Genomic DNA, 17,972 nt, shown 5'->3' on the forward strand with positions numbered 1-17,972 from the left:
AAAGCAGACGTCGGTTGTTATCCTTTCAACATTGTTCGTCAACCGCGTTTAACTTCATTTCGTCTGTGAATCATATTTGCTTAATGGTACAACCGATACAGGATACTTCCGTTGAGTAAACCGGTCGCCAGTGCAATGCGTCTCTGTCATCGTTGACCAACTGTTAATATTTTATTACATATGTCATGCAAAATACATCAAAATGAAAATGTGAAATTTCATTGAGTTTTATCCTTTATTTATTTTATTGGCTATTCTTTTCAAATGATTTTTCCAATACATTTTTTCATATTTAATCGAATTGCATTTTCCCAGCTTGTCCCGAATATTTCCCAAATAAATAATTACCAACTTATCTCTCGATGCATATGGGCCAATTGTTAATAATTTCCAATACGTGCATGCACAAACAGAACGATTTTTTGTTAAGAGGAAAACGCTCCACCACCCACAGCGTATTGCTTTAAAATAAAAGCGCTCAACATCACGTTTTGTTAGTCCAACTTTTCTCGTAGCTCGTATTTTTTAGCTATATTACCGCGGACAGCGTTGCGCACGCGAAATTTACATTGCAAATATTTTTCCGCGCAAATATGCTTCTGTTTATTGTTCCCCCGCATGGCTCCATACACCCGCGGGCGCTAGATGAATTTATTAATTCTTTGTTATTCGTTCATGTCTCCGAGTTACTTCCTAATTACATTTTCCTGCCGTAAAGTTACTACTACTTACGCTACGTTTGTCCCGTAAACACGTATATGAGAATACGCGTTGATTCATTTGAAAAAAAAAAAAAAAAAAAAAAAACATTGCTTTACACCCTATCGACTTGTTTTATATTCTACCGTTTGAAATTTCTTAGATTCCTGGAAGTTTGGCCGTACAACGAGTACGCTTTTAAGATAACGACGTGTGTGGCTGGAGGAAAAGAGGAACTACATAAGTTCTAGCGGTTGTGTGCTGCACATTGTACAGGTTCGGTTATCTGCATGCACCTGTGCCCGACTTGGATGTCTGTTTGTGGCCAACTACGGCCGGAGAAAGGCGGTTCTTTCTCCATTGTAATTCGGTAGCCTCGGGCTACTCCAGATTGACTATACTCGACTGACCATAGAGGAGCTTGAGGCAACGAGTGTGCAAAACGGAACAATGGTCGTCATGTCGACCCTCTCAAAGCGCGGCGTATGCATTTCTTTTCGTGAAGCATTTTCTGCTTACGGGGCGTTCGAAATGTCAAGACGAGCAAGATAAGAGATCGCGGCTTCCGGGTCAGGCAGCTTTTCTACCAATTACCACGATACCTGATCACCGCGGGACCCATGTCCTTATTTAAATGCTATTCTAACGAGCGTCCAGCTGACTAGACAGCGAGAAAGAGCATTATATTCTCGTTATAACTTTCGCCTACACGATACGTGAAAACATTTTCCTCTTTGCTTTGGAAGATGTAATTTAACCAAGTATACGTTCATACGTACGATCAACATTGCAATTGAGTTTCACGCGGAGCAATTTCTCGAACAGATCGGTCATTATGGCCACTTGCATGGACAGAGCGAAATGATTAATGCTATGATTCCGGTAATGCAAAGTTCAAGGTTACATGTTATATGATAGCGAAGTCTCGAGAATTTTCTTCCCTTCCAGCTGTGTCATATGGAGCACACGCTAAATATTTATGTTCCTCTCGATAGTATCGAGCAACGCCTAGAGGTTAGGAATGGAAGCTACCGCGAAGCTGCCTACTCGACGAGCATCTAAAGAAAAACAAATAAACGTGGTATTCCTAGTGGTGTAGGGTAGATGGATTTGCCATTTCGGGTCTCCGGAAACGATGGGTGTTGGTATTTTTGAAACAGTAGGAAGCTTTTGAGATGAAAGTGAATCCTTTGTTTTCATGCTGTTTTAAAAGGACAATAGTATCCTTCCGTTTCGTAAAAGAGAACTTTTTGCGTCGATTGTTTTTCATTTAACAGTAAAGATTTGACTTACCCTTCTATGCGGCTTATTCACAGTTGCATGGCATATCCGCGATTGTACGGTTGTACAGTGTAAAATATGAAGTTTGTCGTTAGTCGTTACACATAACGAAATACTCCTTGCAGGTATTCTCAGCTTCAAAAAAGATAATTTATCATTGGCACAAAGATCACTGAAGTTTGTAGAGTTCCAAATTCAAATCCAAGTTCATTTTAATTTTGTTCTAACTACAAACGATATCGTGACGTTACTCCAGATCGCGGCCCGTAACGTGTCAATAAATACGAAAATTACACTAACAATAAGATGGCACCAGACGATACTTTGAATTGTTAGAGGAAAAACACGTTGATTGGTTGATTTATCTAAAACGAACTTCATCTATGATATAATCGATTTGATTGGCTAGAACAACATTGGCACTCTGGTGGCCACTAGTGAAAGCAATGATTTTGTAAAGCGCGCGCGTCGTGATGGAACATCGTGTTTGTGATACGGTGAATTTGCGTGAATTTCATTCCGAATGCGACACAACTAACAGCTCGACGCATAAAAGGTAATATTCTGTATTTGCGTTACGTGGCAATCCTCTCGGCAATCTAGAAAAAAATCTGTCTGACTTGAATCCTAACCATAAAAATCCAACAGTGTAACCATTTAACTGGTGCAGCGGAGTCACTCGTTGCCTCGAATTAGCCTTGACTCTATTCTGCTTTTGATCAAAGATGCCGTTTTTGCAAGTGAAATCATTGCGAAATGTTCGTTCGAATGCGAATAATCTCGTCTGTTCTCGACTTGTTGGCGCTCCGATCGCCGATGTTTTTTTCTTTTCTAACAATGGTCACCGTGTGTTTGTAGATCGAGATATCGTCGAGCTTGCACACATTGGATCGTATCCGTGACCAATAAACCCCTGTTCTCGGCCCTTTCTCCCGGAAACGCATCAGGATGAGTCGCAGAGGCTGTTACCTCCTTCTCTACGCCATCGTCCGCAAAGGTAAGTCACGTTCGAATGATAAATACCGCGAGTACACGCGGCTAGCGTGCACAGGGCCGTATCAACTTGGCGTTCCTTTGCACGCAACCGCGTGTCTATGCAACGCATACTGTAGGTCTATTTCGCCCTCGAAACTGGTTTCACTTTTAATTTACAAATAATTATCCCTATACACTTCCAAGAAAATTCTACACGAATGATAGAAAATTATAGAAGCAGAAGAGCTTCCACCGTATTTCTTTACTACGTATGTAAAATGATTTATGAAATTAGATAAAATTTTTATTTTATACACGAGAGAAGAAACGACCGATGAAAGATGTTCTTTCCTTGTTGTCATCAATATATTCTCCTCAAATTTAATTTTACACCGTTACATACATAAGCGTGAGTAAGTATGTAACTTCATTTGGAGCGCTGTATGGCGATTACTATTGCAAAGCTACGTTCCCCTGTGCTCTCTGGTCGTATTCGCGAAATTAGCAGAGCCGATGAACGCTACGTTGCATTGGCTGTGCAATGGCGCACATCTGGTGCTCCGTTCGGTACAGGATCCAAGCGCACAATATGATCACGAGGACAAAAGGCGGAACACCATGAATATATCCTTAGTGGCTGGCCTGCTGCGTCTTTGTCTTACCGTATCCTCTCTCCTTCTCTCTGACATTCCGATTTTTCATCCCCTGCATCTCCCGCCCTTGCCATGCAATTTTTCTGGCCTCTCTGCTCGTCGACCGGCTTATTGTTCCGATCCTGCGTTAAAATATAGCCACTCGAAAAGCCGCCTACACAGGGGACAAAGGCAAGGAATTTAAGGCAGTTTAGGAGTTTCTGCCCCGTATGCATACGCACCCCTACCTCCAACCGGGTCGTCAGCCCTTACGTATTCGCGTGTATTGAGCACCATCCGTTTGGTTTCTACAGGAAATTTCCAAACAACTGTCGGGGAAAGTCGTTGACTAGCCGCTTTTCTCCCTTTTGGTTTCCGTACCGGGAATAGTTTCAACGAACTCTAATGCAAGCTGGTTAACGCGACGGAGTTGCACAGAAATCAACTATATTGTCGGTTAGTTATTTATTGCGGGATTGTAGTTTATTGGCGTTCCTTCATCGTTGTTCGCTACGGAGGAATTCGACGCGCTACCTGCCGCGGGCTATGGAGAACACGCGGCTTTTGTGAAATTTAACCGGTAATTCCACCAGACTGGTTTACATTTCTCTGCCATTTACGGTCATTTCTCTCTCGAGAGAAATAAATGTTACAATATTTATACCGCTTGATGAACAGTCTATCGATTTAGTTCAGCCTCGCGGTTATTCTCTGTTTCTTCTTGTGCTCCTTCTCGGTAACCGAACAATTATCGCGGTGGTCTTCGAAACGTTCCATCACGAAACGGAAGGGGGATCGTAAAGTATCGTTAAAGTATGCTGTAGAGAGAACCCGACCTCTGGAGGTTTGGCCTCGAAGAGCAGTTTCCGCTCGCAATAATTCCATCGTTCGTTTCCTGCTCAACGGCGCTTTTTGCGCCTCTGCTCCACTTTAAATACACGAACACCGCACCTACTTCAATTCCATCGTTATCATCGAGTCATTCTAGTCTTTGACTTCGCGTCTTTTCCTACCACGAACACGACAGAGACCAGTTCTGTATAATCATCAGTCGTATCAAGACACTAAGCGATACCACTGTCACTGTGACGCGGTAAAGTGGCCGCAACGCGTCCTCTATGCGACATGACACGAAGATATCTGACGAGTCTTAAAATTCGAGCTATAAAAGCGAATCGCAATTGCGCGACCTCGTAACGGTTTACTAGACGGAAGGAAAAACGTAGCGGATCTAATAGGTTGTAGTTATTTTCCTATTCGACCTGCACCAAGACGTCGATCAACGTAAAGATTCGAGGTTAGCAGTGCTAAAACGTTCGTGAGACAAGCAAACATCGAGGTTTCATGATGGCCGTTCGTTTCAGTCGCGGTAATACGCGACCCTCGGTGGACCGAAAAGGCTTGGAATCGCATCCGGAAACCGGTTGCAGAAAATACACGTCACTGACTGTACCGTCCCCTGTAATTTTACGGGCGAAACCACATTTATCTAGAAATTACACGTTTTCGATGGTCAGTGCTTCTCGACATTTCACGTTTTGATGATAATAAAGAGGAGCGGACCAGGTAGCTTTTCGGAAACAGCATCGCGAAACTTTTCGAATAATTATCCGGAAAAATTCGTGACGGTATGGTTCCTCGGAGTTGTTAATTCATACTTCTAATTTTCTACCTTCATTTCTGTAATTTAGTTACACGATTCTCTTCGTTTGCGGAATAAAATCTGGAATTTCCAGAGACTGATAACATTCGGTGATGTTTTTTGTCGACGATAGCGTATGATTTTCTTGAAAAATTTTCGCGATCGCTTTGTAGAATAAACGCATAGCGCTTATAATATAATAACTATTTTTCTATAATATAATAACTATTTTTGAGGCGAAGCAGTAGTCGAAATTCTCAACTTTAGCTACGGTTGACCCATTCCTCTGGCTTCTGGCGTGCTTTAACGCGGTTCGAGAATTCTCAGCGAGCGCGTTTGCATTCGCGACGCGCCGCGCAATGGGCCAGTTAACGTTCTCTCGAACTACGCAGCTAGATTGTCGTGTGCAGCTGCCGACGTGAATTCTGCATTAACGCCGCGAACAACACGATTCACGCAACATCGGCTCGTTCTCGCCAGTGTTGGCAAAGTCTATGCACTATATCCTCCCTGTCTGACCGAGGAATTCCTCGAATCGTGCCTAGTCCGACAGAGAAACTCTGAAACGTCGAAACCAGCGATGCTAAGCACGGATAAAAGATTATTGAAAATTGACGCCGTTTGACGTGTTTCTGTATTCGAGGCTGCGTTTGTCTCCACGAAATCACATCGTCGATGTAGACGCTTTTGTCTGGAATACGACACCCATGATTCACAGTCGTCTCTCGACGACTACAGCATTGCAACGTCTGCAGCTGGCAAGAGAGGAAATATATTTTGTTACCTAATTAGTAAAAAGGTAGAGGGAAGTTTCCAGCTATTGGTGTTGCGAGTTCGTAGAACTTTCGCAGCGAGAAACCTGAGCGTTACAATGAGAAAGCGAGACAAACGAAATCCTTTCTCAGGAGACTATGGCGAAAGTTTTGCTCAGAATTTTCTCAAGCATCGACACCGGCGGTCTCAACGTCTCTGTTCTTTTTTCTTGTCTTTCTGTTTTTTGTTCTCTAGTACATACTCCAAATGCCCTTTCTATGTATCGTTCTCTACGTGCATCGGTTTGCATATCTAAGCAACAACGTTTCCTCTGAAAGCGGCCCTCCTCAAGACGTTTATTTGCACGAGTGTCGCCGGACACGAGATAAAGTTTCATAGGTCGTGTTTGCGGAGAGGTAACGTGTTAATTCGCAAACTTGAAGCTCGCAGTTAAAAGCTCGCTTGGGAAGTTGCGTCAATTTTGGTAGGTAAACCTGTAAACTTTTGACTAGTTCCTAATCTCGCGCCGTCCCGCGCTCAAATTCCTAAGATTCGCGTTGAATTTTCCAACGGCGACACGACGAGTCTCAGAGTCCTTGGGTACCTGCAGAGCGAGAGGCGAACGCACGCTACGCGCGTGGAAGGCTTGTTTCACGGAAGTACTGGCGAGGAACGAGGAAACTTCTCGTTCTCGGTGGTTTGTCGTTTGCCCTGGCATAATGCGCCACCACCCTTCTCGTCAACCCTTAAACTCCCTCGTAAACAATTCCGTGCTCGTAGCGAACATGCTCGCAGCTCGTGCTGCACGATTTACTTGGGGATGAAGAACATCTAAGCTTTTTTACGGACGTCGCCGCCGGGTCTCTCACAGGAAATATTAGCTTATACAAGGAAACAATGCTTTCCAGTTTCTCGATCGTAAAAATCTGTTTACCGACGGGAAACAGGCGAAAGAAGTTGATGCAACGTGTATGAAGTTCTTCCTTAGATTAATTTCCGTTTTTGCGTGACGTCTCTCTCGTTAAACTCGTTGCTTCCTGTTTCCTTCTGTATGGAGATAAAACTCTAACGAAAAACTCACCAGGGCTGTTTTATATTTTTCTCTTGATTTTTCTTTTTTTCTTACATGGGATGGAAATGAAATTTTCGAAGATTTTCCTTATGCAAGATTCGTAGATTTTTGGACGGATGTCTTCTGAAAAATTGAAATCACCGGAGGTAAGAAATTAATTAAGAAGCGCGAATATTTAAGGGGCTGAACGAACTCGCGCACAAAGCTCGGTGAAGGCTATTATGCAAGCGGTGGCGAGCTCATAATTCGATTCACGGGTGGAAAAGCGCCGGTTGTACGGCTATTACGAGCCGGAATAAACTACAAGCTTATATCGGTGAATAGGCGCGCCACAAGTTCACGTGAAAAACGTGCGATATGCACGCGCGACTCCCATTCGAGTAATACGACTCTACGAACTTCCGTCGCGCGATACATTAATAAATCCGCGAAGTCGCCTTTTCTCATACGTATGTACAGTTGCCCGCTGGCGATGTAATCGTTCGTTTCACTCATGTAACTTAACGTCGTAGTGAAAATGAACGAACAAATCCTGCTGCTATACCTTGCCGTAAAAACCAGATACAAGAAGAGAAAAAAAAAAAAAAAGGAAAAGATATAGAAGAAACAAAAAAGCTTGAAATTCAGGTAGCACGTTCGAGGCGCGACCGCGAATAAGAATCTCAAGATTAAATAGAAGAGAAACCACGTGGGACTCGATTCGTAGCGTCAGACTTTATTCGTTGCCCTTCGACGCGTTTTCGTTCGGTGGTGTGCGTTAAACTGTATCCGTGTGCGAAAAACATCGTCCACGCCGTGGACCAGTCGAGTTTCTTAATGAGGGAGACGCTCACAAGAGTCACTGTGTATGCACCTTGATGGCTGGTGTTAGTGCACGCATACCTGCAGGTATGTGCCCATGTGGTACGCAGCTGAGGCACCTCCGTCTCCTATCGGAACCAGCTTCGCCACATTCCCTGGCCTGACTACCTGGGAACTCGGTGTTTCGTCACGAGCTCCTCGTGCTCGTCACTCTTCTCGCACGATCGAGGGGCTCGAGGCCGCGTGGCCACCGCCGGTCAAACTTGATTTTCGACTGTGTGGAATTTTTGGGGCAACGTGGACGGCGCTTCATCTCAGAATCGGTTTTACCCAGTGGTAGCTTTGATAGTTTGTTCGTTTTATTTTTAGATTCGGTGGCGTGCAGTTTTTTTAGTGCTCACCGATGCAGCGGGATCAACGATACAGTCGCTGTTGACATTCGGGAATTGTTGACTTATCGGTTCTCGAGCGGTGATAGTTTAATTTCGTTAAAACGTCGCGCGCGTCGGTTGAGTTTTATTTTGTTTCGATGGTATCGATGCAGAGGGATGGAATTGTGACGTTTCATTAATTTAATTGAACGATGCCACGGCGCGATGTGTTGCGTGATGCTTTCACCCCGATCTCATTCGTCTTCCCTGACTATGGTCGGACGAAAATTTTCTTCCTTCTCTTCGTTCGTATTTGTCGGCTGAAAGAATCTTCTTTCCTATGAGCACAAGCTACGTTTATAAAATTGAAGACACGAACCACGATTTATGAAGAGCCACGGAAGAAAAATAATATCGAGAATTGTAGCTACTCTGCGATAAAACTCGCACATTTTCCGTGAGAATATGGTTTTCGAAATTCTAGCAAGAATTATTATCTTCTACCGTTGATCGTAACGCTGCGATATTTTATACATCCGTAGCTTGATTCTTTTTCTGGAATTCAACAATACAGTTTCAACGAAAACTACGAGTATAGCGTATCGTGCTATAGCACATCGAAGGCGGGGCCCTACAGAAATCGGACCCTCGGTTGCTCCGCTCCTGTTTGTCGTCCCTCGATCACGATCCCGATCCACGCGGCAGTCTTGCCGCGCCAGCGCGATCGAGAGGATCGATGTTGTGCATCGCGCCTGCGTCTCGATTTTCGACAGATCGGCTCATCGAGCAATTTCGTGAGATATCAGTGCAGTGAGATAAAATCAAGAGATCTTTTCCTTCATTGTGCGAGCGATATTTCTTTGAGAAAACTATATCTGTGAAAAGTCTGGAGATAATATGTGGTACGGTTTTCTTAGTGACATCGCGCAGCTGATTGTTCCTTGAAATAAAGTATTATTCCTTTCTCATCCATAATTGCGAGCATCGTTAATTCACCGACAGCTTTTTTCAGCCGCGTTATTCAAACTCTCTCGACCCGAGGCGTCTCCGGTTGTCGCGTTGCGTTCGCAGCTCCGTTTCGTCTTCCAGCTTGTTCTCTTTCATTCTTCGTTGAACAACTTCTCTTTCCGTGTTTCTGTTTTCTTTCCCGGAATACACGAAAGCATATATCAGCTACCGTGACGAGCCATGTTTTCCACAGTGGATTTCCACGGCGTCGCTATGAGGTGAAATATGCGAGTTCGCCCCTCTAGCGTCGACAGTGGCAGACAATTATTTTAATGCCCTTAAGATCACACCCCGCTTACAAGATCTTTCTCAGGTAATTTCTTAAGAAGGGTATCCGACTCGTCTGCCGCTTCTTAAGCTTGTTTAATCTCTTCGTCGTCTTTTAACAGCGCCACGACATAATCCAAAATTCATTGTCTCTCTCGAGTTTAACCTCGTCCATTCCACCGGGATCTTTCTATCGTAACGCTGTCAAAATTTATACTCCTCCAGTTTCCTTCTCCCTTTTTTCTTCTCTGTCGCTTATTACCATCAATTTTATTGCCTTTTGATACCTAACCGAGGTCTCCTTTTTTATCTGTCCATTGAGAGATAAAAAAAAAAATGACCCTTGCTCGTTAGGTTATAATAAGTACATACTGTAGTTTGTAGCTTCGTATCGATAAATTATATCGTTCTTTACGATCCTCTTCCGGGCTGCAACTCGTCCGTAACGAATTGCCCTCTTCTGTTTCTCAATACGAACGCATCTCTTGGTCGAACGAGTTGCGACAACCAACGATACCCGTCGATCTTCGCAGGTTTGCTCGATAGACGGTGGAAGGGGCGCGAAAACCGGAAGCCTGGCACGCTCACCAAACCATGGTGATTAATGTTCGACGATCGTTTTACAGAAGGCGCATCGTTCCGGCATAGCATCGAGCGATAGGCTGCGTGCACTGCTTCGTTCCTGCTGCTGATAACAGTGTTTGAACTGTCAGTCCGTCGCGTCGGACTGATAGTGAGTCCGGTTGCACAATTAGACGCCCGTGAAAAGTTCGACTCGGCGACGGTGTGATTAATCGTGTTGACTGACGTGTCCGACGAACAACACCGGAAAGAAAGAGTTACGAGACATTCCGACGATATTTCAGTGGTTACCGAAAAAACTTGTGCTTTCGAGCGGATAAAAAGAAATGGTACCGACGATCGTTAAACATCATCTATACGCGGAGAGCGTCACAGGGACGTTAAATTGTACGATCGATGCGTCCGCCGGCAGAAAGAAAAGATTCTGGAAGACACGCCGATAAATAACACAGTGGCTGAAGTGTTCCACGAACGATGCTTGCGGTCTGCTGGTATCTCGGTTGAGACGCCGGCAGAAATAGAAGCCAGTGATTGATTGTGCGAGGCCCGTCACGAAAGGAATGTAATCAGCGCACGGTGAATCTCTATCCGGTTAAATCACAGTGTTTACTCGGGGTACGATCATACACGAACGTGCTCGAAACCTCGAGCCAATGTCCTATTCTGACTTGAAGTTGCCCCGATGAAGAGTTGTACTTTGATGGAAAAGTAGTCTGGTGATTGTAGGAACGACGGTGCGTAGGGTCTCGCGAGTCTCAAATCGACGAAGCCTTAGTGTTTGACGCTTGTGTTTCTTGCACTGTTCCCTTTCGAATCGAAACGTCTCTGTGCAGAAGTTTTCCCTGAAGAAGACGCGAGAATCTATCGGTTGAACGAGCAGGCGTGATATTTCTCTCTTCGTCTGAAGTTTCTTACTTTGGTGTTCTACGAGTTGTTTCCCTTTTCCGATAGTGCATCACGATATTCTCTCGTGACTATCACGCGTCGAGTCGCGTAGTACATACCTGTTGTCACAAATCAGCGGATGACTTGGCGGCGCTGGACTGATAACGAGACCCATTCGGTGTGTAATCAGGAATCACCGATGGCGCAGGGCATCGAGTGGCTGACAACGTGCACCACCGGTTAATGCCGGCTACGACGAAATTACGCTGTGCTAGCGCAGCCAGAAATTGCCAGGATAACGTAGCCACAGTCGATTACTGGGAGTAGTCAGCAGGAGAGATCCGATCCCAGCGAATGCTTTGCGCTAGGTATGTATGTACTGTACATTCTACATGCCTTTACACATGCTCGCATAATGCTCGTACTAGAAAGTAGATTCGCCACCCGCGATTTATGAGTCTCTTTAGAGGTGTCGTAATTCGCCAATTTGAATACTTTGTATTCTTTTTCTCACCTCATCGATAAGTTTGTGACTCGCGTAGAACGACTGGTGGGACATCAACTACAGTTGATACGTATAAAATGAATTCTTAAATCTGAGGAAAATAGTACGTAATGATAGTCGTTCATTAAGAACGAATGTTCGCCAGGAACGTTGCCTGAATATCCGCAGTAAAGATCCGTACGTTTTCTGAGTTAATCGTAGGTTCCCTGATATGATATTGTAATATATTAGTATTAATTGACAGTGTCACAGTAATTAAAGATACAGGCAGCGCGGCATCGTAGTATGCACCGTTCTCGACAATTTCACGTCGTTCTACGGTATCATTCACAGAATCCTACGCAGAGAGAATCCCCTCTAGCTTGATACGAAGATCGAATGACGGGGCAAGCGTGGGTGTACTACGCTCGTACGATCGGCAGACACGGAGCCGGTTAACGCACAAAATGCGAACAAAGAAAGTTTCATGGGCGCGGTGATGACTTATCGCGGGTTGGTTTTCGGTTTTGTTTCGTTTCGACCATTCGACCGTATAGTCACACGAATGCTGTGTTAAAACTTAACGATTTTACAAGCCGGTTATCGCGTCGATAAATTCATTTGGTCGTTATCCCACTTAATTACGGCTATAATGGATTTTGCGAAATGTTTACGTCCACGAGTTTCGTGTACACGGATCGTCTCTGAAAATATGTATCTCTATATGGAAAAATAAGCCTAAAGTAATCTTATTCTATATTTTGGATTTATTTCTCTCGATTGTATCATGATTAATGGAAACGTGTACGATACTTTACGACAGTTTGTATTAATAAATCCGGTAAATTTAGATAGTGTGGATTTGAAAGTTTCGTTCGAACGTTGGCGCGTTTATTCGAGCATTGTTTTCAAGAGATAAATCGGGAACATTTTGATAACCTCATTCCCGGAATAAATTTTCGAATTACCAGCGTCATTAGGGATTCGGGAAAAATAACGATTGACGCGAAATTACTGGGTGAACCGGAGCTCGTGCCACGAATAACGAACGGTCAAAGCACTACGTGCGTGGCCGTACGATAAAGCTCGACGAACATTCACCATGGGCCGATTCATATTCCCCGCGATTATCAGTCTCCGAATGAGCCGAACAATGCGACGAGAATGGCCGTGCGCCGCTCGTTCGTGTTGGTTATCTTCGTGTGAATGCACTTGCAGCCCGGCACGGCGTCGCGTCGCTCGGTTTTGAAAAGAGAGAGCGCCGCCTCGTAACGAGTGTATCCGGTACAAAAGCGAGATCAAAGACGAGCAGCCGGCAGGCTGCTCCGTTCCGAGGAATCGAACGTCTGTGGGAGCGTTCTCGACGACGTCTATTGCCTCCAATATCGTAGAATCACGCCTTCGTTAACGTTGTAGCTGCACGAAATCCTACGAAAGCTCGTTGTACCTCGTTCCTTCCTTAATTTCGACGAAATTAAATTTTTTTTCCTCGGCCAGATGGCGGGAGCCTGCATGGTTACGACGTTGAATCGAATCAACGGAGTCCTATGGACGTGTCAATGAACTCTAATCGATTACAATGAGTTCTCTCTGCGAGACTGATAATTCTTTCGACCGACGGGAAATTCGTAATCTACTTTTCTCGCAAGGATCTGTATCACGTACAGTTGTGAAAATAGGGATTACACCCTGGGCGTGGAATGCCTTTGAATTCTGGCTTTAAACATCTGTCGTGGATCGAGGGTCATCATTTCGAACGTTGCGAAACATTTCTCACGGATAAAGTTGGCTCTTTTCTCATCCAATCGCGTTACAAAGCGGCAGAGGAGCTGGTCCAAATTTAGGGCAATAACGAAGGATATAAATAAGTCGCGTACAGCGAGGACCCTCGAAAGAAAAAACTCATTTCGCATCGCGGTGGTACGATATCTCGCACGAGTTGGCAACGCACATTGTCTTGTCAGAAGTGGGCACGTGGTTTATTTGCAAAGAAAAACGACCCGCTTCTCTGTAAGGCCGGGAAAAAATAGAAGAAGAGGGGAGGAGGAGAAAGAAGACAGGAGTACGGCCCCTGGGGACCACATCTGCGGGCCACGAATCAGGCCCCACGCGGAGAGAATCTTTGCTCAAAGTAAAAAAAGTCGCAAAGGGTGCGTCTTATTACAGCTATCATTAAAGACTTAAAAAATAGCTGACTTCCATTTCTAACATCGTTTATTAAAAATATATTTCCGTACTTTATGAACAATCTTAAAGATTTCATTAACCGTTCGAATATGGCTACCGTCAGCGAACAATATTAATATTTTATTCGAGCTTTAGATGCGCGGCGATCGCGTAGAATAAATTCTGTAGGAATTTGAGGTAAATTTAATACAAACTTTATAGAAAATTTAGAAAGTTTGCGGATCGCTTATCTTCGTGTATCGCACGGCTAACGATATTGTATTTACCTTTGTCGTGTTTTTACGTTTCGAGGAAACGATTTATGGAAACGTAACCGTACTTAAAGGGCTGAAAAAGCAAGCTGCAATTGGCAATAAATATTTACAAACGTTCAAGCCTTGTTTGATTTACAACACGAGGTACACGAGTCAGGCACGAAGAGTTAATCAGCGACCGTGAAGGATCCGCTACTTCCGAGGTTTGCAAGCCATTAACGATGAATAGGGAAAGGAAGACTTAATAGAGCGAGGTGGCCACGGACGGTGTGTCGCAAAATTCAATCGCGGGGGCGCTCTTTCAAAGGAGAATGGAATCTTTTTCTTAATTGCAGGAACCCGCGCGTTACACTGTAACCACGCGGCATATGATAAATAGCAAGCAACGATCAAAGGGAGCATCGCAATATGAACAGAAATAGCGATCGTTTCACGGGGCATTTCTATGCGTGGTTCGCTCGGTGCAGTTGCACAGGTCATACACCTCAAAGGCTAGCCTTGTCAGGGCCATGAATAGCCCATCGGCTTAGGAACATGGTGGAGGAGCAGGGTGGGAGCTTGTGAAAGGGCATCGAGTGTTTTCAGAAGGTTCTCTCAAGAACCACTGAGATACCATCGAGAAGAATAGGGACGAAAGGTTAGACGCGATACATCTATTCCGATTTTTTCCGAGGAATCTGGGTGGCATCCTTAACTTGGAAACTCACTTTCCTAGATTTTCCAAGAAATAGCATTCAGAGAACGGCACTGCCTATTTTCTCTCCCATGTCTTTTGCTCGTGTGTTTGTACTAAGTTTGAAATTCAATTTTATAAGGACGTTTATTTAGGTCCTAGAATCGTTTACTTATATTCTGCATTTGTTTATTTACATTTCAAATTAAATTTCAAAAGATTTTGCACCGTGCTCATAATATATTCATAAAAACTTTCTGAGCTAAGTGTTTGAATAATTTCATGAGCTGGCGCAGTTATGTACTTCTGAATGTTCAGTATCTATATTCGCGAGGATCGAGTTCCCTATTAAAAATGCTAAAGATGTAATGAAACTTTTATAACAAGATGTATTAAAGAGGGAATATTGAAACGTTCGATGCTCATCTTCCATAGCTACGATTTTTAATATCCTCGAGGCGAGATTTTTTTGCCTCCCATTAATATCCATATCACGTAGTTCGGTATAATGGTACCTCGGTTACATCGCCGGTCTTTGTGAAATGATTGATATTCCAAACGTGTCTTTCCCTAGCGTTCACAAATTCCGAACGAAAAATTTCAATTCCCGTGGCCCATAGAATTTTGTACCGATTCTGACAGAAAAGAGAATTCCCGCTAATATATTTTAATTATGCAGTGATAAAATATCCACCATTACGCGGATATAATCTTCTTCCATCATCATAGACTCTCGTGGCCGCTCGTGCTTTGATGCGAATCTATAGGGTGTTTCATTAACAGATCCTTTCTGAATGAACGAACAACTAGGGTCACGTTTTGTTCGGAATTAGGTTATGCACTCTGTCTCCTCGGTCCTTTATTTCACACTTCATCGCCTTTTACTTTATGCTCCAATCGTGTGCATCTGTGACCTTATTCCTTTCTTATATATAAGATTATCTAAAATTAAAACCATTCGAGTAAATGCAACCTTCCGATAAGAAATTCTCACTTTATATTTCGATATGATCTTTTACACGTTGATTAAAATATTTTCTGCTCGAGTTGCAGCAAAATTGTAGTAACACCCTGTATGCAGAAATGCGTGTGTGATTAAGTGGCGCGGAGGAGTTGTATTATCTGACGTTATGTAGGTGAGCATCAATCTGTTAGAAAGATTAATGGTTTGACATTATCATGCAGATATGGTGAAGTCAATCTGCGAGTTTTTTGAGATGCACGAAGTCTTCATTTTCGTTTGACGTACCAAAACTTCGTTTATCATGTTCGACGAAATCGCATTGTAATTTTATTACAAAAGATCCTCTCAAAACGTCGCGCTTATAGAAAGAGACAAGCTTTTCACATCGAAGCGGTAGTACGATTAAACGCTTCAACGCATGAAAAACCGAGCCTTTCATCCAGATATCAAATTTACGAGTGGGAGTGCGATGTACGTACAACTCCGAGTTGTCTGTCATCACGTCACCGAATCAACGCAATTACGCAAAGCTTTCGTGACACGATCGAATTTGCACATAATGCGTTTTATACATTCAGGTCTCACAGTCGAGACAGTTCCTCGTTCAGAATCATTGGGGGAAACGATAGAGACGTAGAAACGTCGAAGAAAGAGAGAGCAACGTAGGGTGAAGCAGAAACGAGATTAAAGGTCTCGTCGTACGATCAATTGACGGGTCAAAAAGGTTTAAGCATCGTGCACAAGCCACTCGAACGAGCTGGTTTAACGAGCCAAACTAACGCTTACGAGTGTTTTCGCGATTGATGCTTGCAACGATTATTAACCCATTAAAAAATCGGTGCCACGGTCGAATTGCCCACGTTGCTCTTCACGCATTCCTGCCCCGTTCCATTCAGAAGGCACGCGAGTCTTTCGACGTTGTCGTCGATGAATCGAGCAGATACGTTGTTCTCTCGGAGACGTTCCGCTGCTATTGGCACTGGTCCAAGAACGTCTGTTTAAAGGTCCGTGAAGCAGCATGAGTACAACGGTTAAAAAACGCTTCCTCGATAGATAGGGGTGTCTTTATTTACACCCCATGCAATCCGGGTGGTCCGGAAGCGAATAAATCGAAAAGCACTCCCGTGGCATAGTTGTCTTTTCTCTAAGCGAGACGCTTCTTTTCTTATTTTTTTTTTTTTTTTTTTTTTTGGCCCCGTCATTTATCATTATTTTTTATCATTTATTTCGATTACATCTCGGATACTATTCGGCCATTTGGAATTCTCACAACTATCTTTGGCAAGCCTGCTTCGGAAACTTGCCATAATTACGATCCACTTTTAATTTCTCTCGGACTGACAAGAGGAAAGGTATAAACTGTCGTGTGTTGGTAAGCTCGCATACAGCTACGCAAAGAAGTGTACCAAACCCACGCGGCCGCGATCGCGTAGGCTCGTTGCACGATGGTAACAAGTGTGCATCGCGTTATGCGAATTAACAACGAGTGCAAAGATCAGCTGTTAGCCGTGCAAAGAAATCGTCCACGCGTATAATTAGTATTCGTTCACGCGCGATCGTTCCTCGCCGAGGTACATACGAGAGGAAACACAAGGCGTCGACTCGTGTGTGGTCCCCCTGAATCGTGCGCGCTACTCGATTCATCGACTTGGAGTCTCGTCGATTGGATACGAACGAGTACGGCACGAGACAGTGGAAATGTTCGTGTGTGGTATTTCGACGTTCACGAACATCGGATGTTAATTAGGATTTTTTCTTTTCTTTTTTACGATCCAAACCAGGAGAGTACACATGTCAGAATCCATTGGAGCGTCAGTTTTTAAACTTCGAAATTGTCTAGTTTGATTTGACGTTCTCGATTGGTATGAAATTCATGCAAATGTATGCCAAGGAAAGTTGCTGTAACCAGAAATCCTCGAGTTTTTTTAGAGGCGGCGGCTTTTTCTTTCGATACTAACCAGTCACGGCCAACGATCCGAGAATCGTGTTAAATCCCAGCTAACTCTTTGATTCTGGCAGACATCAATCGAGATCCGGTCCGTTTCAGTCTGCTAGATTTCAATTGCCACGCAAATTACACCGATCCGGTGGACCTGAATCGAACAAGCCATATGTCATCCACTTGCGGCGGTTTCTTCTCGTTTCTCTTTTTCATCCAACTAATTATATTTTTAACTTTCCAGGTCCTTCTTCGTTACGTTACGTATTCTCAATGTGAATTAATATTCACTGGAAAAGCGTGTACAGTTTTCGGTTAAGTTACTGCAATTAGCAAAACGGAAATATGTTTGAAAAATAAAAATATCATCTTGTGATAATCATAGCACCTTGATGCATCTCGTTACGCGCTTCGCTTTTAGGATCATTGAATCGCAGCGCAACGCGCTTGGAATTTTTAATTCCGCTCGTCATAGCATTACAGCGTCGCGAATCGAATCTCTG

General features: G+C 43.8%; 1 protein-coding gene across 4 annotated transcripts in view; it reads left to right on the forward strand.

Moving 5' to 3' along the window:
* The first annotated feature begins 8,935 nt into the window (after window positions 1–8,935).
* Window positions 8,936–17,972, forward strand: part of LOC132912561 (uncharacterized) — a 171,229-nt gene continuing 162,192 nt past the window's right edge. For 2 of the 4 annotated variants that reach the window (XM_060970060.1, XM_060970063.1), the window contains exons 1-2: window positions 8,936–9,547; window positions 10,128–11,336. The gene's annotated coding sequence lies outside the window, so the exon portion shown is untranslated. The remainder of the gene's footprint in view (window positions 9,548–10,127; window positions 11,337–17,972) is intronic. The other 2 variants (XM_060970061.1, XM_060970062.1) reach the window with 2 other exon arrangements.

This window comes from Bombus pascuorum, chromosome 12, assembly GCF_905332965.1.
Source record: "Bombus pascuorum chromosome 12, iyBomPasc1.1, whole genome shotgun sequence".
NCBI classification, from domain to species: Eukaryota; Metazoa; Arthropoda; class Insecta; order Hymenoptera; family Apidae; genus Bombus; species Bombus pascuorum.